General features: G+C 44.6%; 1 protein-coding gene across 14 annotated transcripts in view; it reads left to right on the top strand.

Moving 5' to 3' along the window:
• Window positions 1-2,787: 2,787 nt before the first annotated feature.
• Large1 (LARGE xylosyl- and glucuronyltransferase 1) overlaps window positions 2,788-24,891 on the top strand; it is a 520,809-nt gene continuing 498,705 nt past the window's right edge. For all 14 annotated transcript variants that reach the window (XM_035442501.1, XM_027410534.2, XM_027410533.2 and 11 more), the window contains exon 1: window positions 2,788-3,693. The gene's annotated coding sequence lies outside the window, so the exon portion shown is untranslated. The remainder of the gene's footprint in view (window positions 3,694-24,891) is intronic.

Here is a 24,891-nt window from a genome sequence, read left to right as displayed (position 1 = left end):
AAATAGCAGTTGGTTTAGAGGGTACAATACTTTCCTGTTCCTTAGTTTTTAGCAAACCTGGGCTGTTTCTTTAGAAATAGCAGATATATTTCCTTACATATTTTTATTCTGTATTCCTCATGCTATATTATGTCATAGCCAAAATCATTTTTTGACATTTATATATTGGTTTGTGTCAAATTCCTAGGCAATCACTTCCAACTTGAGAATACACACACACACTCTCTAAGATTGGGATGAGCGTTATAATTTTCCAAAGGAAAAACTTGAACTGTGAGGCTTCCTATGATAGGAATTAACCAGTGCTGTCTGTGGGATATTATAGTCTAACAAACTTAACCTTTAGCCTATTACAACAGTGCTGGTGTACAACTAGAAACTTGAGTTGATAGAGGGGAAACATTTCAGCATTTTAGGAGGTTACCAGGCCATGCTAACCAACCTCATTAAATTCCTAGTAAATAGGTACCTCACTGATTCCAGTAGACCTTACTCCCTTCTCCTCCCCTGCTCATATTTTTCAAAAATCTAGATAAGACACCACTCGGGTTATTACAATGAAGATGTTCCTTTCCCACATTCTTTTCTTTGATGTTAATTCGGTTATTTCCTCCTTTGCTTGTAAATTCCTGGACTCTCGTCCCTTCCCCCTATTAACGTGCTAGTGCACTGTAAAATGCACTTTTATTAATGAAGGGAAGCCAGACGATAAATAAAAAGAAAGCACAGAGCTGGGCATTGGTGGCACAGACATTTAATCCCAGAGGCAGAGGCAGATGGATCTCTGTGAGTTCCAAGCCAGCCTGCTCCAAAGAGCGAGTTCCAGAACAGGTTCCAAAGCTATACAGAGAAACACAGTCTCAAAACAAACAAACAAACAAACAAACAAAAAACCCAAGAAAGCACAAATTCCTGGTTTAACTTTACCCAGTTCCAGGGTAAAAGCTGGTGTGGGGGTGGAGGAAGCGAGTAGGAAGGACTGGCGTTCTGTAAAACAAATAAATAAAAATAAAATGATCCCCTTGTTTTCTGGGAGTTCTAAAATAAAGCTGTACATCAGAGGAAACACTGAACTGCCTTAGATCTAAAAGGCTTGACATTAAAGTTTGACGCTTTAATGGCTTCTAGAATATTAGATAACACTTTATCATATAATGTTCTTCTCCGACACAATAATTACATCAACACCAGATAGGATCTGCTATCTCTCACGGTGAGACTCATTCCTGCAAAGACTTCAGGACCTCTGCATCACAGTTAACTTTCCGGAAGATCCAAAGCAAACGTTTTTTACTTCTTCTCCAGGGACTTTGCTGTGCAACCGCTCCCATACTTTGGCATCCTCCTCGACTGGGGCTACTTCTTATTTAGGTAAACAGCACTGGGAACTAGTGGAGAGACCCTGCTGGTGATGGAATGGGTCTTGGCTTCTAGAGGCCGGAAGAGGGGGGAGAGTGTCGGTCAGGTCAAAAGATAGCCAAAAGGTGTAGGTATCAAGGCCAGAGCTGGGGGTGGAGTGGATCTGAGAGGGACCAGATCCCAGAATACCAGGGTAAAATGGTGCCCCCACCTCGGGTAGGATGGTCAGCACGGAGTCCGAATCTAGGCGGCCTTTTCTCACGCACCCTTCCACTCACCATCCTGCCCAGCCCTTAAAATAAACTGGGCGGGTTGCCTGCCTAGAGAGGCGCAGGGATAGCAAAGACTCAGTGGCTGGTAGGGTTGGGGAGAGTGGAGGACTCCGGGGAAGGGGACCCCAGAAGCCCCTGGACCGAGTGGAGGAGAAAATCCGGGAGCTGGATCGGTTTTCCAGTCGGAGTTGTCCACCCGCCGGCATCCCCTTTCTCTCCCAGACTCTGCTTCAGCCTCATGGGATTTTCTCCCATGACACCCAATCCCCTTTACTGTAACCAAATCCACACGCTTCTTCCGCTACATGGGGAGACTCCGCATCCCCACTCTCGTCATTAACACCAGAAGGCTGGAAATCCCTCCAGTGGGACATTGCACGCAGGGTTTTTGAGCAAGAATAAAATTAGAAAAGGGGCACATCTGTGTGTCTATGTGTGTATTGAAGAGGACACAAAAATGCAGTTCCCCCCTGAAAAAAACAGTCTTGCACAGGATTCTTGGATCCAGAATCCAAACATGCTGTCAAAACCTTCAGGAGGGACTTCTGGCAGCTCCAATTGCCCCGTACCCTGCCCACCTATGGGGCAGCCGCGTCCCCAGCAGAAGAAAGACCAAGGGAAACTTCCTACTTGCCAGAGACCGCTATTTTGTAAAAGGGGTGGCCCGGTGACTCTCCCGGCAGGCATCCCTACAACAGCAGCTGCGGATCCGGCCTGCCTCCCTTCCCCCTCTTTCCTCCAATCCCGGAGCAGCCGGGAGCCGCCGGAGTGGGGAAAGAAGGGAGGGGAGCTCCAGCTAGCACCCTTTCCTTGAGACCCGGCCCGGGATCCCTGCTCCGGGTGTTGCTTTCTTCTGGGTTCCAGTAAGCCAAGGAGCCTAGGGAGGTGCTTGGCCGTGGGCGGAGCCTAGACAGGGCGGGCACTCGAGACGCTCATTTCTGGCGCTGTTCATTGGTCGTCCGTGCAGTCACGGGGATGGGGGTGGGGCCCCGAGGCAGGCTCAGGTCCCGCCCTCGCTCGGAATCCAGCCCCGGATTGCACCCCCCCCACCCCAGCTGCACAGACATGACACAGACACACAGTGACTGCAGCTGCTGAGCGAGCCCGACGCTCTACGCACGCGGCGGCTGCTGGACTAGCCTGGAGCTCGAACCCCAGCGTCCTCCAGCGCGCTCCCACGCGGGTCCTTGCACCTAGGTTCCCGCCCGAACGTGCGCGGGAAGCGGGGACCGCGTGCCCTCCGCTCGCGGCTACAGACTGCCCACAGCGGCTGCTTCGAACGCGCGGCTACGAACCCGAGCGCCCCGGGAAGCCGGCGCGTCTCTGAGGCGGTGGCAGCGGCGGGGGCCGTCCGCCCGGATTCCCCGCACCCACAGTGCTGCGTCCCGCTCGCCGCCACCCGGCAGCCGTGACCTTCCAAGGGGCGCCTACGTCGGCCCCGAGTCCCCGGTCCCACGCGCCAGGCCAGGGCGAGGCCCTCTCCGGCGCCCGCTTCTCCAGGAGCCGCAGGCAGGCGCGCAGGCCCGGGGGTAGGGTCACCGCGAGCTGCCACCACTGGTCCCTGTGCTCGCTCGCTGTGCTCGTCACCGGGGCCGGCTGCGCTGCCCCCTGCCTCGCCGCTGCTCCCGAGCCGGGGCGCCTCGCCGGGAGGGTTGCGGGCAGGCCCTGCCCTGAAGGGGCTAAGCGGCTAGGAGCGCGGGAGGTGGAGCCGGTAGGGCGGCCGCTCTGCGTTTCTTCCTGGTGCTGGTTCCCGGGACCCAACCCAGGGCTGCCCCTGCCTATGCGAGGCGTCCCCGGCTTGGAAGAGTCCTGGCGTGAAACAGTTCCCGGCAGCAGCCTAGGAGGAGGAGAAAGAGGAGACAGTGTTCAGTCGCGGCTACGCGGATCTTTCCTGTAGCATTTGGAGCCTAAGGCTGTGCCGAAGTCTGTGCTCGGTACCGACGGTCGGGTTAAAATAGCACCGGATATCGACCCGAACCCCCTGCATTTCGTAGGCGTCAGAGTCACCACACCGTTCAGCTTTTTCGGAGTGTTCCTCTACCTGAGGGTAGCCAAGGCCAAGGTAAGAACCCTAGGGTGAGAGAGAACCTCCTTTGGGAGCTTTGGTGAGCAGTGCTGGACAAGTTACCCAAACCTGTGGCTGGTGCCCGGTGTGCTTAGGATGCTGGGGCGGGGGTGGGGGGGACGGCACACCGTTTTTGACTTGGCTTTGAGTGCTGGAAAAGCAGGAGGTGAAAGACCCTAAATCTCCGGTGCCCCCAGTTAGGCAGTTTGTGTGTGTGTGTGTGTGTGTGTGTGTGTGTGTGTGTCCCACCACCCTGGGACCCTTCCCGCGTTCTGCGCTGCTCACACACCTGCCTTTCATGATGGGATGCCCCGAGAACTTTTCTTTCCAATTGGTCGAAGAGAGGACAGTTTGGGGATGTAGTTCCACATTTGGATACCTCCAGGAGGAACACCCAACCAATATACCTAATCTTTACCTTTAGACTAAACTTCTGGTAGTGATCAGGGTTTAGCCAGAGCTTCTTGTGAATGCCATTGCTTTTGCGGTTGGGATGATGACTAAAGTTTGTGCATCATGAAGTTATGCTGTTCATTGCTTTGAAATGCTCCCTCTGTTTAACCACAGTTCTTTGCACAAGCCATGTGTTTGCCTGTGTGAGATTAAATCTATGCGCTTCCTCGAAATAATCTGCTGTTAAATGGGTCACGTCTGAGGGAACAGATTGTCTTTTGCACACCCAGTCCATCCTCTGGGTGACCCTGTTTAATGGGGATGCTTTTTTTCTCCCTGTCCTGTGCTGTTGTACCTCGGTTGAGTACGTTTCTGCTCTGAATTCTGAATCCGTGAATTTTGTCACTCAGTCCATTAAAATGATCTCCTGAGGGAGTGAAATAACAGCTTATATTTTTCCCCCAAATGTCACAGGAAGTTTTACAAGATCTTATGTAAGTGTCCCAAGAGAGAACTCAGATCCTTTCTCCCTTCAAGGGGACACAGGGATGGGATGGGGTGGGGGTGGCACATCACCTAAATGCAGATGCCTGTAATGACACCACTGGGGACCTAAAGTGCTTATTCTCTGGCTAATGTTCCTCCTTGCCTCAACTGCCTTCCCATCTCAGGATCCCTTTGATATACTTACCATAGGGGAAGGTTCCAAATTAGGAAAAGAACAAGTGGGTGACATGAATGAATTACTCACCAGTGTGCTGGGGCCTCAGTGGGGAGAAAAAACTAAAGGAAAACATGCATGAGGGTTTCACACATTTTTTGTGTACCTTTAGGTTTTTTTTTGTTTTTTGTTTTTTCGAGACAGGGTTTCTCTGTGTAGCTTTGAAGCCTATCCTGGCACTTGCTCTGGAGACCAGGCTGGCCTCGAACTCACAGAGATCCACCTGCCTCTGCCTCCCAAGTGCTGTGATTAAAGGCAAGCGCCACCAACGCCCTGTGTACCTTTAGTTTTGAAGAACACTTTTTACCTTTGTGAAAATTGCTTGAGGAGAACACACATTTATCTAGTTGGGGCCAGTTAATTCCATTCAGAGGGCCAGAAGCTGTTAGGATTTGACAGAGTGTCAAAGTAAGGCAGCAAACTCCCCTAGCAGAGATTCCCTCCAGTCTGGGTCAGCACAGACTGCCTGCAAAGTGGTCTCAATTGTGGACTGATATTTTTGATGTGAGAGGATATGGATTCCTTTGGCTTTTAAGTTGAAACTGGAAGAGCCTTAGAAATAAAATCAAAGGTTTAATCTTCTCTAGTTCTCCTAGGTTTTCCTAGGTTCTCCATTCCTGAGGTGTTCTTTAAAGTCAATGCTTAAAGGCAGAAGGCTGCTTTTCTCTGTCCTCCAGCCACCTACAAGAGGGGACTAGTTTTCTATTCAACCACCAAAGTACAAAGATCTAGAACAGATGCTAGAAACAAGAATGGCTTCTTGTTAAAGCTCATGATCATAACTAGTGAAAGGATTCCAAATATTTGGATGGTGGGCCTGGTTTAATTTACAGTGTCATGTAGACAACTTGGGTGTTAACTGCAAAATATTATGGGAAAATCTGGGGAGACTCATTTATGTATATAAGGGCTATACATTTTGGGAAGTCAGTCTCCCGAAAACTCTACCTTTTTAACACTGGGTCATGCTAACTTTAAATTTCCTAACATTGCTTGTACCTATCCCCCCCATCCCCTTTGTAGTTCTCAAGTTCAAACCCATGGCCTCATACTTGCTAAGCAAATGCTTTGTCTACTACTGAGCTACATATCCAGCCCCTCTTTCTTGGGGAACTTTTGGGCTATATAGCCCAGTTTTCAAAAATAGCACTTCTTCAAAACATCTCTGAAATTAATTCCATCAAGTTTCTTGCTGCCATCTTCTCAAAAGTACATTCCTTACACAGATGGTAACATATCATTTGACAGCATGGTTGGACTTAGATGCTCTCTGCACTTTTGACTGTGTTAAATCATTAGTGTCTGGGATTCTTGGAGCAGAATTAGAAGATAATTGTATTTCCCTTAAGAACAAAGCCTTTTGGCCCAGGTCTATGCATAGCAGCTAACTCTTATGAAAGACACACAAGGTAAGATGGAAGAATCTAATTCTGGTACCCAAAGGACAAATTACACCAAGATCTAGGTCCTGCTGGAATCTTAAGCTTGATTCAGTGTGTAGAATTAGACTTTGTTTGGAACCTGTAAAATTCTGCAAGTTATTTCATTGCTTGGAACCCTGGTGTCTGTTAGATTGCATCTGTGACCTTTTACTCAAAAGTATAATGCATATGTCGGTAGTTTAAGGGGAACTGCTAAAGTGGTCTAGGAAAATGATTAACATAGAGTCTTATCCTTTTATTAAGGCTTTATAGATTGATTCTCATAGGTGCAATATAACCAAGGGGTAAGCAATTGGAAGAGGCTGTTATAGTTGTCATTGAATAACAACCAGTGAAAGCCTGAGAGCATCTGGGCTTTAGTCCTAAGGCATGAAGGGGGTCTTAAGAGTTTGAGGGAAGCCCTTTGACAGAGATGGAGGAAGAAGCTGAGATAGAATGTTGGCCTTCTATAGGGTTGGTGAACAAGGTGAAGGTGTCTTGTGGGTAGAAATTCTCAGAGAGGCAGGAACAATGATGGATTGGGGGTGTGGCTTCACTGCTGTAGTCTTGTGTATTGGACAGTATGATGTTGATATTTGGAAATCAGTATGCAGATTCCAGTAGAGTTCAGTTTTCTCATATATATTTTAGAAGATGTCTAATTTAGCAAGCAGTGATTGATTCTAAATGTTGTGATGTGTGCCTTACCCTGTGCAGAGGTCATAGATAGGCTCTTCATTTGGCTCATTTTTTGATCAGAGGTAGCAGACTGCTATCCACTCCTGCCAGCTAAGTACTACTGTGAAGGTGTGTTTAAAGGATGACTTTGAATTTCTTATTTTAGTGGGAATAAGAGGGACAGAGCAGCATGTACCCCATTGTACATCACATGGAATGGCAGCTAGAAAAGGAGAAGTTCTAGGAAAGGAAAGCTTGGAGTTGGGAGGTCAGTAACTTAAGAGGGACCCATGCTAGAGACTGTGCCTTAGCCTCATGTTCTGTGCAACCAGAAGGGGGTAAGAATGGTTGCTGGGCAAGTTCCACGAATACTAGTTGCAAGTTGATTACCCCATATTGTTATTAAATCGACAAATGTTTTGGCATTCATTGTTCTCCATATAGGCTTTTTCCTGTCCTTTCAAAGCTATTAGCAATGCAAATAAAGAAAGGGTCCCTTCTCAACCCTATGCCTGGCTTCTGTATATATGAATGACATCTGGGGTTTCATTGTGTGATTACACAGCAGTGGGAAAAAGAGCTCAGTTACTTAACACATAATACAGTATGGTGAGGGCAAAACTGCCTTCTGTTAGAATAACTTCATTTTGTTACCTTTAGTTCTGGTTAGAGTTATGGCCCTGTTTCCCACCAGAACAGGTTCCAGTGTTACAACCATTTCCATTCTAGTCTCAACTTTCTTTGTTGGAAGAGTTTTACAATGCTGAAAATGGGAGTGTGCCTGTACATGTCTTGTCGACCTTTGTGTGTTGTGGTGGTTGTTCTTGGTACCTGTAGGGGATTGATTCTTAGGTCCCTCCCTCTTAGTATCAATTTTCAGAGGCATCCATGCTCCTTTTATAAGATGGGATAGTGTTTGCTAGAAACTATATAAACCTCCTATATAGTTTTATAACCTCTACCTTATTTATAATACCTACCCCAATGTAAATGGCACATAAATGCCTATTATAGTGTGATCTTTAGAAAGTAAATGACAGAGCAAAAAGTCTACTTGTTTAATGTAGTCACAATTTTTATTTTAAATTTTATTTAAAGATTTAGTTTTTCTTTATGTTTATGAGTGTTTTGCCTGAACGTAAAGTACACTGTATGCATGCCTGTGTTTCCAGTTGCCAGAAGAGGATACTGGATTCCCTGGAATTGGATTGTACACAGTTGTAAGCTGCCTGTGGGTTCTGGAAACTGAACACAGGTCCTCTGGAAGAACAGCAAGTGCTGTTAACTGCCGGGACATCTCTCCAGCTCTAGATACAATTTTTAATGCTTTCTGTCTGCTGCTGGTTGTAAACCTAATGGCAGGTCCTCTTAGTCTATTTATTTAAGAGCAGGAGCTGGGACAGACATATTAAAAGGGGTGTGTGTGTGTGTGTGTGTGTGTGTGTGTGTGTGTGTGTGTGTAGATGTGTATTAGTACTTGCCCATTTGCTTTGAACCTTCTATGCCTGTATTGAGTGGATTGGTTTAAGTCAACTCAGGTGCTTGGTGTTCTCTAGATTCTGGCTACCATTAGTCAGTAAGGCATTGCTTACCTTACACCTAACAGTTTAGAGAACAGAGAGGAAAAGGGCCAACCTGAGCTACTTAGTGGTAAGGCTTAGATTGATAAGTAGCATGTTGGCTTTCTGCCCTGAAATGGGAAGAGACCTGGCCAGTGCAAAGGTATTTTCAAAAAGAATGTTAGCCTTTGCTCTTGGTGGCAAACTTCATAAAACCCCTCCTACACGAGGCCATGAACATATGAAAATATTTTCTTGCTTGCTTTCTTCTTGGGCACGGTGCAGATAGTTGACCCAGTAATATTATACTAATGCTTAGCTACTACTTGAGAAAGAAGAGCTTTGTGATAAAAAGAAAACAAAGCTAAATCAATGTTGACCATTTTAACTATTTCAAAGTGAAGTAGATCACAACAAGAATTAGCTCTTCTATAGTCTTGTGCCTGGTACCGTCAGAAGGAAGCCCATCCATTTGACTTTGTAGGGGAGAGGTTGAGTAAAGATGAAAGTGTGAAAATCAAGTCAAGAAGAGTGGAAGAGTATGCCTGAGTAGGTTCTGGTTTCCCTGGGGGAAGAGTGCAATGCTTATTGGAAAGAATAAATCTCAAGTGCAACATGAATCTGAGAGTCTGTGTTATGTTAATATTGAAGGTAAATTGGGGAGTCATGTATTTCAGAACTTGGCATATAAAAATCTTTTGTTAAAAACCAAGTAATTTAAGATAAGTAATTGTTGGAGCTATGAAAGGATTTTTATTTTACAAAATGATTTATTGTGGGCTTCCATTTAATAGCTGCTCCTTTATTATATTTGAAAATATTTCATGAATACAATCCTGATGGACACTCTTAGGAGACTCACCTGTTAGGTAATATCAGAGACTTTTGAGACATAAGCTACAATGTCTCAGTGGATAGCCAACTAGGCTCACCTGCCCTGAAGCCCAGTATTTGATGAGTTATGGAAAGGAGTTATTTAAATGGTCAAAACACCTCCTGGGAGTCTTCCAGTGTATAGGTCCCAGGGGTGGAACTCAGGTAGTCAGGCTTGGCAGCAGGTGCCCTTACCCACTGTTCCATCTTGTTGGTTCATGTCTTATAATTCTACAGGAAAAAAATGGAAGTGTGTGTGTGTGTGTGTGTGTGTGTGTGTGTGTGTGTGTGTGTACGCGTGTGTGCACACATGTTCCTTTACCTCTTGTCAAGTACTTAGAAGAGAGTTTGTTTTAGGAATGGAGTGAAATGGAGGCAGTTAAGGGTACAGAGGTAATTTTGGAGTTGCAGGTAATCACAGGCTGGGGTAGAATGGAAAGTACAGTCTCACCCATAATTTGAGCCTCTCTTGTCATATTATGGGGCTTTGCTTTGGATAGGCAGCAGACGCTGAAGGAAATGGAGCTCTGACTACTGGGAGAGCTTTGCTCTTAACAGTCTTTTTCTGAATTACCAAGGCCAATTGGAAAGAAAGGGCTTGGCTGATCTTTCCAGCTCTCCATAGTGGCATTAGAATTAGGATGATTTGCTGAAGCGTACGGCCTTGTGTGCATTTCTTACATTTTTTTAAATAAAGGAATTGGGTTTTGAGTATTATTTTATTGTTAGTGATGGCTACTGCATCAGACACATTGATGTATATTTCTTCTTTTGAATAAGGTTAACGTGTGGGGCTCACTGGAAGCCATTATCACCCCCTCCCTTTACTTTCCAGAACAGTTGTGTGGATTCTTAATAAGCCAACAGTGTGTTCCAGTTTTGATGACAGGTATTGGCTGTCATCTGGGAAAGGCATTTACGGTTCTCCTTGGGAGATACAGGCAGAGGGAGGGATAAGGGGTAGATATTTTTCTACCTTTAGTGTGATGACTGGTGCTTAGTAGGTCTGTACTGAAGTAAGTAGTTACTGTTGGCCCCCAGTGATCTGTTTAGTGAATGAAAGGGTAACATTGTTTTTATTGTCGAGGCTGAGTGATCAGGGAGGGGAAAGTTTCCGCAGATCCAGGTGTAACCAGGATAAACTTGGGGTACCTAGGCCATTTTACAGAGCTTTCATTTTCAATCTGTGATGGACATTTCAGATCAGCAAAGGGAAGTTTCTCAAGGCTTATCTTTGTGTGTTGGACATCTTTGTATGATGGCTTTGTAAAAAGGAAGTGAGGTGCCATACTGGAATGGGCTCTGTGCTCTTTCCTCTGGATATATAGGGATAAGTTATTGGGAATGAGAAGAATGGGTGTGCTCTCAAGCTGGTTCACATTCAGATGCCAAGATGTGTTGAAAATGACTTGAAAAGCATTTTCAGTACAAGCCTCAGAGTCATTGGGGATGTTGGCATCTCTAGTTCTGCTGATGATGACTGTGGCACGACTGTGAATGGGGATGTGGCTTTTGTGTTAGGAGGAACAAGTGGACTTCCAGGATTGAAGGGAGAGACCCTGTCTCAGTGGGAAAAGATCAGGGAAGAGACCCTTGCCCTGTAGATGTCTTTGCCCATCTATGTTGATCTGATTTGCTTCATCTTGGCTTCTCGGGCCATAAGTCATCATGGACAGCTTCTCCCTGTGATCAGAGTAGTTGTGCTGGGACACCATTTAGTCTGAAGGAGATAGCTGAGTCCCTAGATCAGCTCCTTCATCCATTCAGCCTGAAGGAGCCAGTTGAACCTGCAGACCAGCTCCATCATCCCTGAGCCTTGGATACTGAGGCCAGTGAGGTAAGGCGGATTTTCCACAGGGAAGGTAGGAGTAGAGTTCAGGCTTCCTGCTTTCCACCACCATCAGCCTTTGTTTCCATTCTTCTCCCCCTAATTCTAGACTCTGTCCTCAGCTTCCTTTCGGTCTTTCCACATACTCTGCTTCAGTCTGTTTCATATTACTCAGAGCTGCTTTTAGTGACTACATCTCTACAGCCCTCTTTAGATGTGGGGGCTCATTCTTACACCTGAAGGATACAAAATTGACAATTGCCCAGGTTACCAGGCCTCAGCTCTTAGTGGTTAGGTCTCATCATTCTGGTTGTTTGAGGGCTGACCTTGCCCTGGCTTCCCTGCCTTCAGCCTGTGTAACTCCAAGATCCTTGCTGTCCCTCTTAGATGACTTTGATACCACTTCCTTTGCTGAGTTAGACCCTCCACTTGCTTTCTTACCTGTCTGGTTACAATCTGTCTTTCCAGACTACAGGCTCTGTGACACTCCATGTCTTTCTAGTGTTCTCTTCATTCATGGAGCCAGTATCCACCAGACTCTTCCATGTGCAGGAATAGAGGTGCAGTGATCATTCATCTGTGTCCTTGACCAGGGGAGGGAAGTAAATGATAAAAAGGCAGTAACAAAAGGTGAAGCTCACAAGGCATGCTGCTTGGTAGCCTGAAGGGATCAAAGAAAAAGATAGTATTCCATTTCAGGCATAGTGAATCTAAGATGAGACAACAGTGACAGGAGGCAATGCCCAAACTAGAGCAAAGCCTCACGTCTGCCTGCTGTCATCACTCAGTATTCTTACTCTGTTTCTCTTGCTGTGTGGTGAGGTTACACCCATCTTAGACTTCATGGTAACATCTCATAAGTTTCTAGCACTTAGAGATCCCTTGACAGACACATGATGAATTAAACCTAGAGACTTCTGCTCTTGCCTTTGAAAGACAGCTTGGAGAGGTTGGGAAAATGTGTGCCCAGTGAAGAAGAACAGAAGCTACAAATGAGTTGCTGGGGCCAAGTAGCAAGGGGGCATGCTGGTGGGTATTAAGCTGAAGGTATTCACGGGAACCAGAAGTGGGAGTTGTTCTGAAACTCAGTGGCAGAGGCAATATTTAAGTCAGGCCCTTACATATGAAGCACTTAACCCATGAGCGGACGGTTTCAAGGGAGGTCAGGTCAGGTGAGATTGACAAAAGCACAAATATCTAACGAGGTTTGAGAAAAAACAGCTAGGGTCTGTTAGCAAAATCATTGCCGATACAAAGAAGAAAGTAGCTAATACACACTGCTTTGACTCAGTAACCTCACAGTAGGCTCTATCTTCTGACAATGGCGCATTGTAAAATTCAGGTTCTGAACTTCTTTCTGGAGGACCTACTCAAGTGTAGCAGTATGCATTGTCTCATAATCTTTGGCTAGAGTTGTTGCCACAGGACAGAGGCCAACAGATGTTTCTGAAAACTTCTCCAGTCTTAATCATTGGCTTAACTTCAGCTTGACATTGAAGATGAGTATCGTTACTCATCATACAGGCAGCCTCGTTGGAATAAGGTCCACTTGTGACCCAGCCACAATCTAAAAATAGCATTTTTTCCTTTGGCTGTGTTGGGGACAGGAAGTTGGTAAAGTAGCCTTGAAGCTGTCTCATTGGAGGTTTGTTTGTATGGGCCCAGGGTCATAGAACAATCTTGTCCTGGATTTTGGATGATACTCATTAAGGGGCATATTAGAGAAACATTTTATTTTCTGCACAAGTGGTTCCTGTGGCAGCTGCATAGGTCCAAGAGCAGACTGCTCAGAGTTCTTCCATCTGTGCTGTGCTTCACATTACGAGCCTGGCCAGGGATCTGCTCTCTGCCCTCATGACTGCCATGAAGCTTCCTGCTGGACTGTGGGTACATGGGTACATTCTTTGCATAATCTGGAGTAAGCCATTCTAGATAGCAGAGGTGTTTTTTTTTTTTTTTTTTTTTTTTTTTTTTTTTTTTTGTAGGGCATTCTACTCCCTAAAAGACAGATTTTATAGCTCATCTTTGAGGAATAAGAACTTTTCTAGAATGTTGTGTGCATTTATTCTCACTGGCTCATAACCAGTGACTGGCAAACAGCTACCTTATGGGCCACACAAAGCTTGCTCTGAACCATCTCTAGCACCAGTTGCTTCATCTCCTCCCCTTCATTCCCCAGTCACAGTTTTCCTACTTACTGGTTACTTTGTTTGCTTGCTCAGCTCCTTCCTTCTTTTCTTCCTGGGACATTTCTAGTTCCCATTTGAAACCAGATGAAGAAGGTCTTCCTGGCTTTCCAGGTTCTGGGTGCTGAAGGACACTGGTACTGTGTCCGCTGAGTGCTGCTACATTGTCACAGTTCTGCCTCTCACTAGCCTGGGACTTGCCTTTCTTCAGCACCCACTGCACCTAAGGCATCTTCAGGACTTCATGGTAAACCCAAAAGTATTGTTTGACTAATAAATGGTGGTAATGCTGCTTTAGATTTTGTGGTATAGACTAGGCTGGTGTAATGTGGTATTTTCCTGCTAGATCTGGAGGGTTTCCCATTCCTCCAGGGGTAGCTAGCATGATGTGAATTTGCATCATAAAGCATTCTTAATTGTTCTACCTGAATGCTCCTTAACAAGAAGAAGGGGTAGATTGAAAAAAGGTAAAAGGAAGACATAACTGATCCTAGATATGGTGGAGGAGAAGGTTTATTGCAGATATGAGGGAGACCATATCCAGAGGTGGAGACATCTGGGAAAGTCCATAGTGATCATGACCGTAAACTGGGCCATATGAGGAGAAGTGGGTAGGGGAGAACCAAGAGATCAGAAGTCTAAGAGGCTAGGAGGTAAAGGGTAAAAAAGGACAAATGTAGCCAAAATGGCAGGATTATATAGGGAAGGGCAGCTGGGGGAAGGGCAGCGTAGTCCCTGGGCTTGAGAGTTTAGGGTAGAGGGCAGGGTTTGCCAGCCAGGTGGTAGTGTCCTTGTACATCAGTTGATCCTTTCCCACTCTATTAGCATCGTCATTCTCAGGAAAGCTCTTCTTATTGGGTAACTATGAGGGTTCCTGTAGCCTGTCTTCCATCTCAGCTGAAGGCGAACATTTTTTCCCAGTCTAACTGGCAAAGTAATAGTCCTGTCCGGGAGTCATATCCCGGGAGCAGCATAGGGGAGGGATGAGTTCTGTTTGCATGGCTTTCCATAGTGCTGTAGGCAGACTGACCTGGAGGTTTGAAGCCACTATACTTATTCTCTTGTGAGTGCTCCTCTACTGCCCCACTACCAGCTTCTTCTATTGGGATGTCCACTTACCCACAGACAGGATGGCATGGGAGTTGCCTTCTATCCCCTGCATTTGTTATTTCAAGACCTTATTTGAAAGGACAAAGAATCCTTGATGCAGTACATTTGTGATTTTTTCCCCCTTAACATGGTTTTCTTTTTTAAACATCTTTAAAAGATAAATTAAAAATGGTGGACCCCATTTGGATTAGTTGGCCAGGGATGACTTTAATAATACTCTATGTAGGTATGTGGGAAGACTTCAACAACTGTTGTGGAAATTGACCATTATCCTTTTAATTCAGTCAGCAGTGATTGCCCATATTCCATGAGACCCTCACAAGATTGGGCCTGTGAACACTCATTCTGTGATTCTAGTCAATCACTCCACCCATTCCTTCCCTAGCTGTATGTTGTCTTGGGAGATACTCCAGTATATAGTAGAAGGTCTACTGGGAAGGGGATTCCAGTAATGCAGTTCTGAGGTCATCACCCACGTTAGGGGTGGGACTTTTTTGGTGATGATCTATGCTGTAAACAACTCCACCCATGATCTTATAAGTGAGCCCAATAAACTTGGGTTCATCACACTTAGCTTGGATGGGATACTTTCTTTGGTCTCTTTCTGGTGCCTGTCTAGGTGAGTAGATGTTAGTATTTCTCTTCCCAGGAAAAGTGCCATCACCGCTGTGGATATTTATTTTCTAATAATTCTGAGGCCACAATGTGGCAGGACTGTGTCTTCCAAGGTCTGCCTTCTTTGTTAGTCTTTACACGATCTTCATTCTTTGTCTGCCCTTTTATGGATGAAACCACACTGGATGAGGATAATGACTGCATTTTACCCTCATTGCCTTCATGAGGACCCCCCATCCCCCATCTCCAAACCCAGTTGTTACATCTTGATTTGCTGTGGGTAATTACAGACCAGTATTTGAGCTTGGTAAGGAGCCATAAACCTGCCCTTAGCAGGGATGTGTTTTTTAATTTAATTTAATTTTGTTTTATTTTTAATTTTATATATCAATCCTGGTTGTCCCTCCCTCCCTTCATCCTTATCCCCTCACCTTCCCCTCACCCCACCCCCTATCCACTCTTCAGAGAAGGTATGGTCTCCCATGGGGAGTCATCAAAGTCTGTCCTATCACCAGGTTGAGTCCTGACCAAGGCTGTCCCCACTGTGACTGGGCTGAGCAAGGTATCTCTCCATAGGAAATGGGCTCCAAAAAGCCAGTTCATGTACTAGGGATAGATTCTGGTAGATTCTGGTCCCACTGCCAGTGAGTGGCCTCATAAATCCACTCTAGTGATTGGCCTAGTGGTTACTTGTAGATCTATGCATTTGTTTCCATTAGTTAATGGATGAAGGTTTGACAATTATGGTTGACCTCATTGATTACAGGGGAAGCCCAGTTCAGCCCCCCTTTCCACTATTGCTTAGACTTTTATCTGGGGTCATCCTTGTGGGAATTTCCCTAGTGCCTGGTTTCTTGCTAATCCCATAATGGTTCCCTCTATTAAGATTTCTTTCTTTGTTCTCCTCCTCTGTCCTTCACCCAAATTGACCTTTCTGTTCCTTCATGTTCTCCTCCCTACTTCCCTTTCCTCCTCCCCTCTCCCCTTCTATTTTCCTGCCTTCCTCCCATGCTTCCAATTTACTCAGGAGATCTTATTTAGTTCTCCTTCCTAGGTGGATCTATGTATGTTTCTCTTAGGGTCATCTTTGTTACCTAGTTTTTCTGGAGTTGTGGACTATAGTCTGGATATCCTTTGCTTTATGCCTGATATTCACTTGTGAGTGAGTACATAACATATTTGTCCTTTTGGGTCTGGGTTACCTCAATCAGGATTTTTTTTTTTTTTCCTAGTTTCATCCATTTGCCTGTAAATTTCAAGACGTCATTCTTTTTTTTCTTTTTTACTACTGAGTAGTACTCCATTGTGTAAAAGCACCACATTTTCTTTCTTCATTCTTCAGTTGATGGGCATCTAGGTTGTTTCCAGGATCTGGCTGTTACAAATAATGCCACTATGAACATAGTTGAGCAACTGTTCTAGTGGGTATATGTCCAATAGTAGTATTGCTGGGTCTTGAGGTATATTGATTCCCAATTTTCTGAGAAACCTCCATACTGATTTCCAAAACAGCTGTACAAGCTTGCACCTCCACCTCCAGTGGAGGAGTGTTCCCCTTATTCCACATCCTTTCCAGCATAGGCTGTATGGATTATATTTGACCAGCCTTGTGCAAATGTTGAAATACAAATTTGTAGCAGATTATGGTCTGCCAGCGTGGACAAAGCAGTCCAGAGATAGTGTGTTTGCAGGCTGCTGTTTGGGAATATCTTTTCCTTTGAGGCAATAGAGAGGGGACTGGTACAGGAAGGACAGCTGGCTTACTTAAAATGCTTAGAATGAGGTGGTAAGGATCAGGACCATTATCTGCCTAGGCTCAGTGCTGCCTTATTGAAATTGCAGCATTGAAATTATCATTACAAAGAAAATCCCAAGCGTGGGCTTTATTTGTAAAACGAGCTTACAAAGGCTAGGCTGCAGCAGTGAGTTGGCCTGCACCTGTCAGCTGTGCCCTCTGCTCTTTGCATGGAGTAGTAGATTCTGTGGTCAGAAGCTCTGCTGGAGTCTTCTCGTGTTAGAGCTGGTGTGTGTGTATGTGTGGCAATCCTGTCATCATGTTCTATGTGTCTTAGGGACCACAGTTTGCAAAGGTAAGGGTTTATAAATGAATTGACCAAATCACAAAAAGGCCACTTTTGTGTTGGAGTGATTTTGATGTTTTCTCTGAGCCATCTTTAACACTAGACAGATGACAGACCTGCCCATTTATCTATTTTGTCAAGACATTGTCACTCTTCTTGCTCCTGTGTTAATTGTTTTAATTGTTGTGTGCTCATAGTCTGGCCTGTCTGGGCTGGTAATGGAGCATCAGATGAGGAGATGTGGCAACAGGCTTTGTCTTGTCAAGTAGTAGTTTTTCTGTCAAACCCTCCATCCTTCATTTTAATTTTGCTTAACTGTCATCTAAAAAATTTCTATGCTTTATGTCTAGAAAGATCAGTGCTACAAGATGTACTTAAAGTGCATTTATCACTTCTTGCTTAGCGGCTGTCTGGGTGGAAAACAATTCAGTTCCTGAGAGAAGCAGACTGAGTATTAAGGGTATATGTGTGTTCATGTACATGTGTGCATGTCAGAGGTTGATATCCAGAGTCTTTCTTAATTGCTCTCCACATCATATTTTGAGGAAGGATCACTCAGTTGAACCCAGAGCTCATGGTCTGGCTAGCCAGCTTGCTCTGGTAATTCCCTGCCCTCACAGTGTTTCGATTCTAGGTGGGCTACCATACCTGACCTGCATTTATGTGGGTACTGGGGTTCTGAACTCTGGTTGTCATGCTTGTGAGGTAAGTGAGCCTCTTTCAGCCTCACAATTCTACTTTTCGTACTGGTACCAACTGTTTGGTTAGGACTGTACAATAATCTCATATTAGTGTAATCACTTCGATAAAGACCTTATGCTTAAGACTTCTTTCTGAGATATTGGGGGTTATACAGATATCCTGGGTGATACAGAGTAGAGAGTCTTCTTAGGATGGTGGGAACCAGCATGGAGTGGTAGCCACCCGTCACCCACTACACCAGGGTAGTAGACTGTCTGTGCTGGTACACTGCTGAGTTTGCTAGGGTAGGTCTATAGCATACATTATTTTCCTTTTACAATAGGTTCATTGGGACATGCGTCTAGATAGGTAAAGGTGCCTCTGTATATATTCCCAAGGTGATGGTACAGTGCTGCATGCTAAGTCTGTGATAGCAAATCATGATATGGGTCTTACACATGATTGGCTCTGTGAGTTTTTAAAATTAGAAGTTCTTTGAGAAGTAAAGTATGAATTTTGACTCAAGTTGCATGCTAGGTAGGAACTCAAGAGAATTCTGGTCCTAGACTGAGAGGGGCACATCACTGTGGTGGGGGGCTACCCTCTTAGACTTATGGATGGCTGGTTGCCTGCTTTGTCTGAATTGGATGGGCACTGACTGCTGCCATTGGTGTAAAGTGGTATGAATCTGAGGTATGCATCCCAGGTCTTGAATCTTTCATGGAGAGCATGGGGGTGTATTCTGCTTTTATTGATTTGTTTTTGTAATTTGGTTTTGGTATTCAAAAAAAGCTTCATTGAGGGCAGAGGCTGAGAAGTTTCTTTTCTTGCCTCTTCTAATCACTTGTAATGGAGAGTGGCAAAAGCCACGAACAAACCAAATACAACCCTGGAAACCTTCACTCTGACAGTACTAGGAGGGCAGTGGGACTTTGGCTTCTTTTAGCTTCCATTGTAATACAAATTGCTGTCAGAGATAGGCACATTTTGACTGTTTTGTAGCTGGTTTTTGAAATAGTGTCTTGCTGTGTAGCCCAGGTGAGTTCAGATGATGAACTCACCATCTTCTTACTTCTCCAACCAATGCCTCTATTTCAGGAATGTGCTACTACTACATCTAGCCCTTCATTTTTTTTTTTTTTAAAGTTGCTTAAACTGCTGCAGAAATCTCACTTCTTTGTTAAATAGATCCTAGCCTAATTTTCATCATTAGGTTGGCATTTCTGAGGGCCACAGTAATTAATGTCACTTTGCCTATACTTATGTGTCTGTTCACTTACTCAGTGACCTGTAATTGTTGACCATTTTCAATGTGCCAGTATTGTCCATCCACCCTCCCTGGGGTGAAGAGGATAATAAAATAAAATCTCTGCATGAACACTTACACAGGGAGGCATGGTTCATCATGACCAGATTAGGCTGTTCCTAACCCTTATGTTTCCAGGCAAAGCCACTTGTTTTGTCACTTGCCACCTGCAGTTCTGGGCTAAAAACTACCATATATCTAACTCCACTTGGTATTTATTGGGCTGTTATACCAAATTTTGCAAAGCCAGAGGCATTGCTTGGCTAGACAGAATCTTTATTTCATTCCTAAGAGGCTGCTCAATGAGCTTTGATGATCCATAAAACCTAGCTCTATTTCTAATGCAGGAAAGCTTGTAACTTTTTTTCTTCCCTTTTCTGAATTTGAGTCCTTTATGGAGTATTTTGATAGTTGGGTACTATCAGCTGGCAGGTTTTATGTCACTGTGTCTCAGATGGACAATGAAGTTCTGGGATCAATTTTGTTATATGGTAGCCTCACATAGTGCCACACTTTGGAAGTGTTACATTGTAAGAAGTGTTCTTTTCATGGGGAGATTTAGATGCGGTAATTGAAATGGGGATGCCTGAAAGGAGTATTGATGTCTCTTCACTGCATGCAGTAGTTGGCAGCCATCTTGCAGAAGAGCTGAGGGAATTTGCTGTCTTGTTCACTTCCCATAGGGTCTCTAATGGTGTCTGCTGTGCTGATCTGGCCCAGAACAGCCTCTCCTTAACCACTTGTCCTTCTACTTACTCCCTGATGAATAATATTAGAAGGGGACTTGACTGGATTTACAATGAGGTGTCCTAGAAAATATTACTTCACAGAATGAGAGGGCAGGGAGAAGAATGCTCCTGCTTGGGTAAGGGAAGGAGATTATGGCACAAATTTTGGGCCATTGCATAATTTTTCTCTTCTGATGCACTCTCTGATGGGACAAAAAGGAGGAAATAGAAGTGTTGTTATCAGAGTTCTTCATACTTCCTCTGTGTCTCATTGAAAGATAGGAGTTCCTAGGGCTTCAAAGAGGCATGTGGATCAGCTAGATTATTGTGTAGCCAATAAAACAAACCATAAAACACTTATGGTTTTATATTTTTTACTTATGCATCCAGAAAAGTCAAGGGAACTTGTCTAAGGTCACACCAATGGAGTAATAAACCTCTACTCTGGAGTTCAGCTGTTTGCTGGCTCTTTCTAGCCCAGGCTACTTTTATCATGATTCAGTGGCTCTTTGAAGCAAGATTTACATTTTTTTCACAAGCTGTCTCTCAAAGAAACTACAGAGGCCTCCTATGGGGTGCCTTTGAGTTGCTACAGCTCTGGTGACATCACTGTTGGAAGGAATGACAGGACCGGGTCTTGTTTTTTAAATCAATATCTTGTTGCTATGATTATTGAATGCATCCTTTAAAGACAAACAACAACAAAACAAACCAACAACCCCCCCAATACCCCATCCACCCTATTCAGCAAATCATAAAGCAAGTTATGCTCTTGGCACCCAGAAGTGCAGAGAAACAGCAGGCTCTTCATGGTGCAGAGAGTAATGGATGCAATATTAAAACAATGAGGAATAAACCAGGATCCAATAGCTGAAAGCCTGAAGGAAAACAACTCAGTAATGCCCTAGGGATAATGGGTCTCAACGACAGGTCCCTGTGATTTATTGTGCTTAATGTATTTATTTTTATTTGTCCCCTTCAACACAGTGCTTTGTCACCAAACAGATTTGATAATGGTCTGTTTGCAGTCACTTAGGCTCCATAATAAAGCACCACCAGTCAGCTGTCTGTGCATTGGTTGACATTCACCCTGGGATTTCACCTTCCCTGGCAAAGAGAGGATGGAGCTCCTCTGCCTCCCTGCATGTTGTCATCATGCCTCTCTATCCTGACTTTTACTCACAGTGGTTTCCAAGGCCCAGCCTTCCCCTTTGTGTCACTTTGTGCTGTTTTGAGACAGCAGCTGAAGACATAGTGTTTCAGTTGGTGAACATAAAGTCCTGAGGTGGATGGTTGTGTAAGAGCAGAATACACTCAATCCTTCTAAGCTGCATGATTAAAATGGCGAAGGGAAGAGCCCCATCGCACATGGCATGATGGATCTGTGGGAGTTCATCTCCATATATCACCAGTGAGAGTTTTTATTGCTTGCAGCTTTTGGGGGTAAGCAAAATAAAGCAGAGGAGTTGGTGTGTAAGGCTTCTCAAAAGAATGAGATTGATTTTAAAGTCATTACATGTTCACATTCTGGCAGCAGCTGTTTTGCCAGTACGGATGTGTCTAGTCAGGTTTTCTTTGCTCTTCTTCCTTTGGGGGAAGGAAGGTGGGTTAGAGGGGTCTTCAGCCTCTAACCTATGTAGGTCCTGATGGAGACTCAAGGTAATGGCTGGGAAAGTGGAGCCCTAATCCCAGATTTCTTCTCACTGGGGAACTCTGCCTGGTTTAGCATCAGGGCTGGCTGGCAGGAAGGCACTCTGGCTCTGTTGTATCTCACAGTTAAGCTCCATTGCCCAACTTTCATCTGAAAATCAGGAATAAGTACATAATTACAGAAATTTCAAACAGTGCAACAGAGCCAGATTGTAATAACAGGATTTGGAGACCCTGGGGGCCTTCTAGATAAATCCTACCAGTGTATATGAGACTTGACCTGTTCATAAGCAATAGTTGATGGCAGAGGGACTGGAAGGGCTCTTTCGGGATCCTGTTCTGCTGCAGTCTATTTAGTCTTGCCTGAAACTGTTGCTGCCTTGATGAAGATACCACACTTAGAGTACACCCATCAAGTGTTCAGGGGCTGAAGATGATCCTAGGTATCAACCAGCAAGCAGGCAGATTCCTTAGGTACAAGGAAACGAATGAACACCCAAATGAGCTTGTGGATAGATTTTCACTTGAGGCTCCATTCATGCGAACACCACCACCTGGTGACTGCTGCGTTGCAAGTTGGTGTACTGAGGACCTGTTATGCCATGGCCAGATTCATGCCAGAGCTGCAGAAGCTGACATCACACAGGTCTGCTGCTCTGAGCTACTGGTTGGTGATAGCTTACTATGCAGCAGTGGCTCACCAATACAGAGCCTGAATTCACTCCATACTGGCTCTACCTTTGGGCACCTCAGTCCTGCATCTTCTCTTGTTCAGATGCTGGCAACAGAGGGAAAACATACATATCTTGCTTTTCCATTTTCTGTGTAGACTTAGATACACTTACAGTTAGAGTGAATCTTTCCTCCTAGTCCCTGTCCTCTTCTCCTTTCTGACTTGTGTGCTCTACCCAGAGAGTTGGGTGCCCAGTTTTCCCTCTACCATCACCTCTGGCAGGTTTACTTTCTTCCCTATCCTTCCTGGATATTATGCTGATGGGCATAATCCCGTATCTTGCCTTTCTTTTGGCATATAACACAAAATGTGGGTGATCATATTTGCTGAAGTGAATTTAATTTAAAACGTTCTGTCCTATTTGCTGGTTCCTGTAAACTGCTGAAGTGTCTTAGCTCAGTGTGTAAGATCTCATTGGACTAACTCCCATGCAGTAAATTAAAAAGAGCTGGTATTATTTTTGGAGCACCTGCAACATATCAACCACTTGATTAATGATTCTCATTGTGTCTTTGCAGCAGCCTGATGAGTGGGTGTCAAGGTACCTGATGTACAGAGGCTCACACTGAGATGCATTGGGTTTGTTTTTTTTGTCACACAGTGCATATATGTGGCTGGGATTGGAACTCCCAGCCACGTTCTCACTTGGCTGGACCTAGTACCTCTAAAGGTAGTAGAGAGGTATTGCTTCCAGGTCCTCTGGCTCAGCTTTACTTGGAAGGTAGGGCTGCAGTGCATACAGGCTGCTAGGGGGTTTCTAAAAATCCATTCTTGATGAACCACAGTGGAACTACATGGGCTGTAGAACAACACTGGAATAATGCAAGGGGATCAGGGAATTAGGAGCTGCCCTGGTTCTGAATATCAAGGATTAGAGTGGCTTTTTCTTGGCTATATGATGGAAAAGTGAGGAATCTTGAATGTCTGCTGATGCTTGTGTTCTGTCCTACAAGTCAAAGTTCATCTGGATCATGTGCATCTTAGCCACTGGGGTTGCACACATCCCAGTAATGGAGTTGTGTAGCTTGCTGCAGAACACTGGGAAGAAGGGCAGGTTGAGGATAAAACAAAGAAGATAGAGCTTTGGCTGAGGGTGTGATCTGATAATCACAACTCCTTTTAGCCTTAGACTGGCAAGGTCCAGGCCCACAAAATAGCTTTCAGGGATTGGATATGGGAACAGAGATGGGCAGGCTTTTACCTTGACTCAGTAGACACCTAAACCTTCATTGTGGTCTCTCCACTTCCTTTTCAACATAGCTGCAGAGGAGACAGAGGTACTTGTGGGGCATAGCTGTGTATTCAGCAGGCCTTCACCAGAAAGCTAGATGCTTGTGCTACACAAGCTGCTTTTAGCCATTGCTTCTAATTCATAGTTAATCTGAGGATTTTGGCTTTCTAGAGAAGGTACCAAACTACAGATGTTTCAAAGGGAGGGGCATCATTTTGTATCTGCTAGAGTGAATGGTGTGATGGTTTGGTGTTCTGTATAAGGTAATTTATTGATCTGCTTGAGCATTCTTTGAAAGTGGAAGTGCAGAGACTCTAAAGTGCCTTAGGGATGTGAAACTTTTGGCAATTATCACCCTGTATAAAGTATACCTCTGTTAACTGCACTCCTGCTTCCTTTACCCTGCATATATATATGTTTTTTCTCCTCTTTGTGGCCTTGTGGTATCACTGTTAATGTGCTGTGTCATTTACGTGAATGTAAGATGATGATGGTAGGCTTCTGTTCCCCTCTGTCTTGTGTCTCAATACATATTTGAGGAGTGGATGAATAAATGGTGGCACGTCTCTCTCTGCTGTGAGCAGGATTCACAGTAGGACATGGAATAAGTTAAAATTCAACTTAGGTTGAATTCCAGAAGGATCAGCAAGCATTCCTGGGGTCTGTAGAATGGTATAATGTGTCTACATATCTAATTAAAATTCATTCCTTTCTCCATTCACTTTTTTTTTTTTTTTTTTTTTTTAGCCTTCCCTTGTAATGGGAAGTGATGCTTCTGCAGACTTCAGTCTTATGTGTTCTAATCTGAGCCCTTTCCCTGCTGTGGCTTCAATAATGCATCATCTCATAAGTTCATGGACTTTAATGTGCTGCTACTGGCACCTCTAGTCTCAGCTAGGTAGTTAAAGGAAAATTAACCATTATGGGTTGTATGCAAATTCATCTCTTCACCTAACCCCCTCTGATCCCTTCCCTTCCCCTCTCCCTCTTATGTAAATCACTGCTCCCTTTTCTTTTCTGGTGACAGAGGTGATGGTATGCTTGTAAAGACCTCCTGGCATGAATGGAAATATTGATTTATTTCATAATCAGAGATCCATGAAAAAAAATAACAGTATAAGCATACAAGGTTTTGAATGGCCTCCTCTCCAGTTAAAGTACTGTGGGAGCCCAGGGAAGTAGCAAGCGAGAATGCTTCTGGCATACTGCACATAGTATTCACAGTAGCTGCTGGTGAAATTGGCATGTGTCCTGACATGGCTCTGAAGAGTACTCAGTCTTCATTCCTTCCTTCATTTGTTCATTTATTCAGGCCCAATGCTCATTTTGTATGTATGAGGCACCTAGGAGGCATATAGCATAAGCAGTTTTAGTGAATGATCTCAATCCTCTGTGCTTTTC

Source organism: Cricetulus griseus, chromosome 3 (assembly GCF_003668045.3).
Source record: "Cricetulus griseus strain 17A/GY chromosome 3, alternate assembly CriGri-PICRH-1.0, whole genome shotgun sequence".
Taxonomy (NCBI): Eukaryota; Metazoa; Chordata; class Mammalia; order Rodentia; family Cricetidae; genus Cricetulus; species Cricetulus griseus.
This window is presented reverse-complemented; position numbering and strand designations above follow the sequence as displayed.